We start from the raw sequence: 9,076 nt of genomic DNA, 5'->3' as shown, positions 1-9,076 counted from the left end.
ATAGTCAGAATTAAGTTTTTACAGTTCATGAGGCATACACGGTACCAGCGCTTGTATGGCTTGCTTCATGTCACGCCCAAGCACTGAGACGTTAATTTCAAATGTGAATAAGATTCTGAAAACAATCTAGGTTAATTCCTAAGAATAAGCTCAACCTTCTTTATTCTTGTGGTTTGCAGTTCCAGAAACAAAACCAGAAATGCTTTCTGCTGTAACTGGTTGAGCAGACTAGGGAGTGATGTGGTTTTGTGGTTTCCTTAGTTGTACCAGGAACTAACCAAAATACCCACTGGTCCTCTTGCCATGTCATTCTCTTCATTACTTTTCTTGAGTCTTTACTGCACATTACAATATGAAAAGGGAATCTCTTAGTCTAACTTTTTTTTGGTGTGTTTCTACTTTCATTGTATTTAACTTTTTTTACAGTGGACTTCAAGCTTGCACTGTATGGATAGTTCAAATGTCATTACTGAGTCATAATCCAACATGCGTCATAGAATTATAAGATGTTAAAGATTAATCCCAGTGCACAGTGTGACAAGAAACATTAGCTCTTAAACACTCAGCTCTTAGCCTTATGCTATCTTGGTTTGAATTTAATGGTGACTATGTCTCTTTATGGCATTATCCTTTATGCAAGTAGGACATCTAAAATAGAAGAAAAGGAACTAAATTAAAGTTTGCTCCCGAAAATGATTTTAGTAGAACATATATTTCCAGTTGCATGTATAAAAATAAACAAGTAAATTGTAGGCAAATTGGAAATTATTTAATGTTCAAAATACTCTCAGTTGATGAGAGGGTAGTCTGGGAAAGCATCACTAAGGTCTGCTTTATTCTTCTGCATACATTCGCAGCTAGTGATGGGATAACAGGCTAACACAAACTGTTGATCTGAACTCATGTGGCTTCTGGAGAAGTCAAAGAGAACTTTAATGTTAAGCTGAAAGAAACGAAGACTCATAAAGGGGAGTCTGAAGTAAATGCTACTCAAACAGAACTCCTGATTTTGGAAGCAAAATCAGAGATACTTCAGAAAGAAACACCAATCTATGAATCAGTCCAATACTAAAAGAACTTGAGAAAAGAGTTTTAGACGCAAGGTAAAAAAGGAAGCCAAGACAGAGTATCTATGAAGAGCTCACAGATACAGACAAACATCATGTGGATAACATTTCTGGCTAGGCTAGGTTTTGTAAAATGGACCTCCTCCTTAAAAATAATGACTGTGAGTTAGCCATGTGTGTAACTGGTTAGAAACGTTAAATATATTCTGCAAATCCTAAGATGTCCCACTCTTGCAAGATATATATACTGCCATGTCAGATTATGTTTTCAAGAGTAAAATTTCCAGTAATGCAGGGATGAGAACACAAAGAAACCAATGAAACTTCATGAGTTTCCTAATTGTTCTTGGCCCTAAGCTAGTACAACTCTATTTCAATTAGACAGAAAAGAACACCTTCCATCAGTGGAGTGCATATGGAGCTTACATATATGACTAGCTGCACTAACTGCTGAATATTAGTATTACCTTGGGAATCAATGTATTGTCACTGCAGGGTGGACACGATTTAGTATGTTCTGACAATTCCCAAGTGGCCCATTCTTGCACTTTTATTTCAAGCCCACCATTTCAGAGTCAGTTATGAAGAGTTGATGGAAGGGGCCATACCAATGGCAAATAATTGATATGGGCTCTATAATATTAAATGAAATTATTTCATTTAATGAAGTGTGGGATAGATGTGTGGACAGTGAGGTGGATTGAGAACTGCCTGAATGGCAGAGCTGAGTGTTGTGACCAGTGGCGCAGAGTCTAGTTGGAGGCCTGTATCTAGCAGTGGTCCCCAGGGGCGAGTACTGGCTGAGCCTCATTCAACATATTCATCAATGACCTGGATCAGCGGACAGAGTGTACCCTCAGCAAGTTTGCTGATGGCACAAAACTGGGAGGAGTGGCTGACACACCAGGAGGCTGTGCTGCCTTACAGCGTGACCTGGACAGGCTGGAGAGTTGGGCAGAGAGAAACCTGATGAAGTTCAACAAGGGTAAGTGTAGGGTTTTTATAACCCCATGCACTGGGACAGGTTAGGGGCTGACCTGCTGTGAAGCAGCTCTGCAGAGAGGGACCTGGAAGTCCTGGTGGACAAGTTGACCATGAGACAGCAATGTGCCCTTGTGGCCAAGAAGGCCAATGGTATCCTGAGATGCATTAAAAAAAGTGTGGCCAGCAGGTTGACAGAGGTCATCCTCCCCCTCTACTCTGCCCTGGTGAGGCCACATCTGGAGTATTGTGTCCAGTTCTGGGCTTCCCAGTTCAAGAAAGACAAAGAACTGCTGGAGAGTGTTCAGTGAGGGGCTATGAAGATGATCAAAGGAATGGAATATCTCTTATGAGAAAAGGCTGAGAAACCTGGCTCTGTTTAGTCTGGAGAAGACTGAGAGGGGATCTCATCGATGCTTATAAATATCTAAAGGGTGGGTGTCAAGAGGATGGGGCCAGACTCTTTTCAGTAGTGCTCAGCAACAGGACAAGGGGCAACGAGCACAAGCTGGAACACAGAAAATTCCCTCTGAACATGAGGAAAAACTATTTTACATTGAGGGTGACAGACCACTGGAACAGGTTGCCGAGAGAGGTTGTGGATCCTGTGCAACCTGTTCTAGGTGAACCTGCTTTGGCAGGGGGGTTTGACTAGATGACCTCCAGAGGTCCCTTGCAACTCCTACAATTCTGTGACTCTGTGATTTGTACAGAACATCGAGTAAATAGTCGATACATATTACAAAGTTTTATTAGTATCACCTGCTAGGGAATGTTGTGGGATGAAAGACAAAAACCTTGATGGCAAAATTTAACAAGCTCTGGGAGCAAAGAAAATTGTCTCTGTCTTAACTTTAGGCAAAGCAAGCAAAGAAAACGCACGAGAATGCCAAAAGTCTGACTTCACAGCAAGTGGGAAAGAAAACTTCGCAACAGAAAAAAGCTGGCCGACTCTAAGGTACAAGATCATACCAAGGCAGTTTGTCATACACATTTTTTAGAGCCTTTCCTATAATAGGAAGAAAAACAATTGAACAAACCCAGAGGAGGCCTTAATTCTCTGGAACAGAACTTTCCAATGGCAGATGCAGAATATGCTATGGGGTCATGAAAAAAAATCAGATGCAACAGGCTCCAGCTCAGCAATCCACCTCAGTGACAAAAGAAAATACCTTTCCCAAAAGATCTCCTTCTGTACACAGTGGGTGTGAAAGTCCTGGATACAACCAATGTTCAATAAGAGGAAAGCAATTTCTAAATTCTCATAGCCATGTTGTTGGAATGCTGCCTTCCGTATTTTGAAGCAAGGTTCAGCAAAGAGGGTAAGGACCTCTCTGTCATCTCAGACTCAGAGAAATAACCACTGCTGTTCTTGTGGGTGCTCAGCTGGAGGTTGGTGGTGAAGCTGTTTGAGGATTCCCTGGCTCGGAGCAAGGGGCTGAGGCCCTTCCAGTGCCAGGCCAGAGGCTGTACTTTGTCTTCCGACTTAGGATGCCCAGGCAGTGTAAAGGAGAAGCAGAAGGCAACCAGACCTGAACCCAAAGGAATGAGAAACAGAGCAGAGTCAGCAGCAGAGGGAGTGGGGAGGCCTTGATGGGACAGGCTGTAGACAGGGGCATCTTACAGGATACGAACAAAGGAATAATACTCCAGGAACCAGGAGCAGAATGTAACCATTAAAGAAGCCTTACTCCCCAAACTGCACCGTAGGACCCAGCAGACGAGTGCTGGGGGTTACAGACACTGCAAACAGCTGTGAAACCCATTGGCAAAGTAGGTTTCCAAACTGGAAAAAATAGCCTTCTCTAGCTTTCTGGTGGTCTTTGAACTCAACTAGTAAAGGCTTAAAAAAATGGATCTAGAGGTCTGGTATTGCTGATGACCCCTTGCAAGCATGTAAACCATAACCATACATCCCATACAGTTAACATCTGTTTTTATGCAGCAGATTCTCTTTTTGTAAATGCAGGAAGTTTCATGTAACTGCTATACTTCATGTGCATGTTAAAATGAAATAAAATTGATTGCAAAGTCAAGCACTTAAAAATTAGAAGCAGTCAGAAATAGACTTGTCTATGCAGCATTAATGTGTTCTATTTTAATATTACCTTGATCATAATTTAATTTATAATTGCAGGATCATATATTTTGCCCTTAATTTAATTTACTTAGGATGGATCGAGGCATGAAGAAAGATTGCTTGTGAATACTATCATCAACCACATATGTACTAAAACCACAAATAAGTTGTGCAAAAAGAGCCTGGATTAGACATAATAAAAATTCTAAGATTATTAATTTAGTTGAGGGGGACACTGACTCTTTTTTTAAGGGTCAGAATCTAGTCTTAGATATATACAAAATTTCGTATTATAACAAGTTACTCTGGGACAAGGAACTACACGTGAAACCTCTTGCTATGCCATCCACAGGGATTTGTTAGGGCTGAAATACCATCTTCTGCCAGCGTGAAAGATCTCATTTTTAAAGTTCTTGTTTTACTTCTTCTACTTTCTAATATTACTGTAACAGGCATTCCTTTCCAGATACCAGTAGTATGTTCTAATTTGGGTTCAATTTAAATTTGGTGACAGAAATAGTATCCTTCTGTCCAGTACTGTCTCCTAAATCACCAACATCAGCGCTTGACACTTCCTATTGCCCACACAGTCCTGCCGAGTGATTCGACTGTACCACTGTCTCTTAGTCCTCTCTGCCACCAAGAGAGGTGGTAGAAAGGTAATTTTGTTTACAAATACGGCTTTCACCAGAAATGCACCTGGATTGCAGGTGCCTTTATTCGGAGATTAGGATGGCTGTAGCCCATCAGCACTGCTCCTACAACGAAGGAACAGTTGTGTGGCTGTGGAGAGGCTGCTTCCTGGACAAAGCTGGATCCTGCCATACCCTCCCTAAAACAGTAACCTCTTTGAATGACGGAGGCTTGGTAAGTTGGCACCACTTCCATGGTTAATACAACACTTCCATGAAAACAATTAACCCCCCTTATATTCATCCTCAGTGCATAATAGCACTGGTGCACACTTCTGAAGAGCAGATGATTTGCACCTCACCAGCCTGGAAAAAACATGTTTGCACCTCCTGTGGCTGTGGTGCTGACCACTGCCCACCCCAGCTGTGGTGAGCTGCTCTGGCTTTTTTTGAAACTGTATACAGTACAAACTACGGTTTGGGTTTTTTGCTCCTGAGGAGGTTTCCATCTCCTTTTCAGAGAAGCAAACAAACAGCACCATTTCTGCAGCTAGCATTCTCTTCCAGTAGCATATGAAAAATATTTTTCTTCCTCATGCTGAATTCGTGGTGTTGAGACATCATCTCCCTCTAACCTGAGTTAATTTATATTTAAATTTTTGTTTTGCATCTTCAGCCTTTTAAAACTTTCATTAAAAGGTCTACCTAGTTCTCCAAATCATGTTAATAAGCCAGGAGAGTTTACTTGTATTTGTTTGTATAAAATCTTTAGTAAATGAACAACAAATGAAATTTGTTTCATAAACGAACAACATCTTTTATGAAGTTAATATGAGTTTGTACCTTTCTCTGTCCAATAGCAAAATTTGACTGACTCAAATGGTAAACATTTTCCACTTACCTTTTTTACATATATATGTACCCTTTACTTATTATTTAAAACTAACTCCTTTACAACTTAACAGATTAATAAACTTTTATTTGTAAAATTAAGTGACTACAATTTCAGGTTTTAACCCTTTCATTTGGCTTTCTTCACCCTGAAAATCTACAAAACCTTGCTTTTTTTTTAATGGTTGCCCTTTCACCCACTTAAACAATTTTTTAAAAGCTTGTTTCAGCTCCACCTCTGTTTTCACCTCCTTTCAGTAATGCCTGGGTTCTTGTAATTGCCTGTTTCCATCCCAGGTGCACCTCCATGTGCCGAGCCTGGATCAGACATGTGTGGTTAATTGGCCGTGCAGGTGTACTCACTTGGAGTTACCCACTGCTCCAAGTCAGCAAGCCTTGCAGAAAGGTCAAACGAATCAGTTCAAAGGGAAAATAGATTTTAGAAGCGGCCGTTATAGAAGTATACCTGGGCTGCAAAGCTCAGTTACTCAAAAGCTACTTTTGAGTGCCTATGTGAAGATTTTGTGATTGGACTTCTGTTCCTTCAAGTGATGAAGCCCTCTGTAGCACTATACCTGCTTGAACAAACTTAATTTCAGTCCAGTTGTGAATGTTTCTGTTAAGTGGGTGGCAGATGTTTCAGACTGGCCGCTATGAAACAAAATAACTGTAACTAAAATATTCATTTCAACAAAACAGGAATTTGCAAAGGACAGGTATCATCTGCTCTGGAGAGTCAGGCCAGGTGAAAACTGGGTATGGTACTTTCCATCTTATTTGTGTAGTCCTTTGTTCTGTACTTCATATCTTAATTCTTAAAGATAAAAAAACCCTTTTGTTTCAAGGTAAACAAAACTGGAAAGTTATGTACATACAGATCCCTGTTCCTTGTTGCTTTCTCTGGCTATTTTTTTTCCTTTGCAAAACAAGTAGGAAAGGAGCAGAAGCAGTATCAGGTCAGGGGGGTAGCATAACCAAATCAGAAGAATAAAATATTGCTTTGCTTTGCATGGGTCTAATGCCTGGTACTCGTGGAGTGAAGCGAAGAATCCTCTTCGTCTTTCACACGGGGTCAGACGTGCCAACACACGTTAAGACAGTTGTAGAGTACATGCTGCACAGGGGTAAACAGCAAATAAAGAAGCGGGTAGACTTGCTTGTTTGGTATGTGTGAGGATAGCATAAACACCCTATTGCTCACACTAGGCATGCTTTAACTCTGCTTATTTGCATTTGTTTTCAACTAGATCACTCTGTGCAGAGGCGGCTGAAAACACTAGAGTTAATAAAACCTGAACAGTATTATTCAAATACCCTCTCTATATACAAACACCTGAGAAGGTATTTAGCATATAATACATTGCTGTTTCCTAGAATTATTCCTGTAGCCCAATTTATTTGCAGAAGCTCAAAGACTAGAAAAATGCTAAAATAGTAATGATATTATGGAATCATTCCTCCACTCCCTCCACCCCTTTCTGAATCATAAACCTCTGGCTTTGATTTGAACAAACGCATGGAAAGGGTTACCTATAATGAGAAAGTGTGGAAAGTCTTTTAGTTTGCCCCACTCTGAATGAAACCAAATGTCAGAACTTCAGACGTGGGCCTGAGGTAGAAGGGCAGCTCTTCAATCTGTTCTGTGCTGAGCAAGGCCTGCGGATGCACTCCAGCTGCCACTCAAAGGGACCACTGTGGCTTTTTTGGGAGGGTGTCCTTGAACACGCATTAGTATAGCCATAGGCTAGAGCTGTTTGTATTTATGTACGTATATTTAAAGATGATGATGATGGACTTGAGTAAATTGTAAAATGCATGTGTTCTAGCTTATGCACTTTGCTTTATATAAGCAAAAATCTTTTTTCAATCTGGTCGTTGTCCATTTGTATTTTCTGTCTTGATGGATACGCTGAGGTCTGTTGACAAACGTTCCATGTCATTGAGTGTTTTTTACTGAAGAAAGTAGGATAACCATGAGGATTTTGTCCTCTCATACTACAAAGAACAAATAAAGTGCTGGATTGTAAATGATCTCCCTTTGACCCTTGTCTGCAATTATATCTCTAACTTTGATGAGTGTTCTATCACTGCCTTGCAATAATTGAAGAATGAGATATAGTAATAGGTGAATGATGCCCAGCCACCTCACTGTAATTCCATTAGTGTTCTACTCTCGCGTCCTCTGTAGGAGTTGAAAGATTAACCCAATGCCTGCGTCACTGGGGAAAAAAAAAAAAAAAAAAAAAAGAGACCTATTCTCATTAAATAAACAAGGGAGGAAAATGTTCAGCCCATTATCCTGGAAGCTGCATACTATAGGAATCACATTCAATACAGTTTTCAGTTTCAATGGTTTATATATATAAAATCTGTGTGGCTGAAGTATTCTGCTTTTGCTTGTTTGTTTCATCTGAAATCTTTAACCAGTTCTTGTTTCTGTGTATGTTATACAGGTCTAGGTGATGAAATAAGTTTTGATAAAATTCAAAATATGTTTTTGCATATGTTATGTTAAACAGAGTTCCTTAAGCAGAGGTTCTCAAAATTAACAGAATATTGAAGTTCTAGCTGATAGATATCTTCAGAGTGAAAAAAGAATACTATCATAATGTTTCTGTCTAACTCAAATGTTAACATCTGATGTTAGAGAAAGGCCATATAAATACAAAAGTACCTTCAGTTTGGGAAGTGTGTTTCCTTCACTCTGAAGCTCTGCTATCCATAGAAACGCTCAGCTGGGATTGCTCTGTTTCCACTAAGAGAAGACGTTAATCTAGAGGGCTTGGCTGGAACAGGGCAGGTGTTGATCTCGAGTTTCCTCTTAGCTGCCTTATTCTGTGCTCCTGTGTGATAACATGTAAATTGGCATCTACAGAATTGTTGTCAGGCTTTGGACAATTCCCCCCCCCCCTTTTTTTTTTATGTTCTAAGCTGCTAAATATACTGTTGAGTCAATGTTTATCCACAGAAAAAGCAAGTAATAATATGAAGAATTACTGTCATCTGCAAAAATCTTGTGATGGGGTAAATAACAGCTTTTAAAAGCTAAGGTCATAGATTGAGACCTGGTATTGCAGAATAATGATTGATAACATTGCCCCCTTATTTACAACCATGCATACTCTTTATATTAGTGAATTCAAATGGAAAGGTAGGACAGACCTGGTCTGAAGAGATACCTGGGCAAAGAAAGGCAATTAACAGAGCCAATCAATGTGAGCTTCATTACAGAAAACAGATTTCTATTTGAAAAAAACAACCAACCAATTCTTCCACCATCAGGTTTTATCAAATTACCTTAACTTTTTTGGATGAGGCTACAAACTTCTGTCCTAATATCAATATAATAAGCAAAGTTTTTTATAAGACTCTTTGACTTGTGGCATCTTGATTAGTAAAATAGAATAACAAAAGTAAAGCCAACA

This window comes from Charadrius vociferus, unplaced genomic scaffold, assembly GCF_000708025.1.
Source record: "Charadrius vociferus isolate BGI_N301 unplaced genomic scaffold, ASM70802v2 scaffold161, whole genome shotgun sequence".
In the NCBI taxonomy this organism is placed as follows: domain Eukaryota; kingdom Metazoa; phylum Chordata; class Aves; order Charadriiformes; family Charadriidae; genus Charadrius; species Charadrius vociferus.
The sequence above is the reverse complement of the archived record's forward strand: the minus strand, read 5'-3'. Positions refer to the sequence as shown.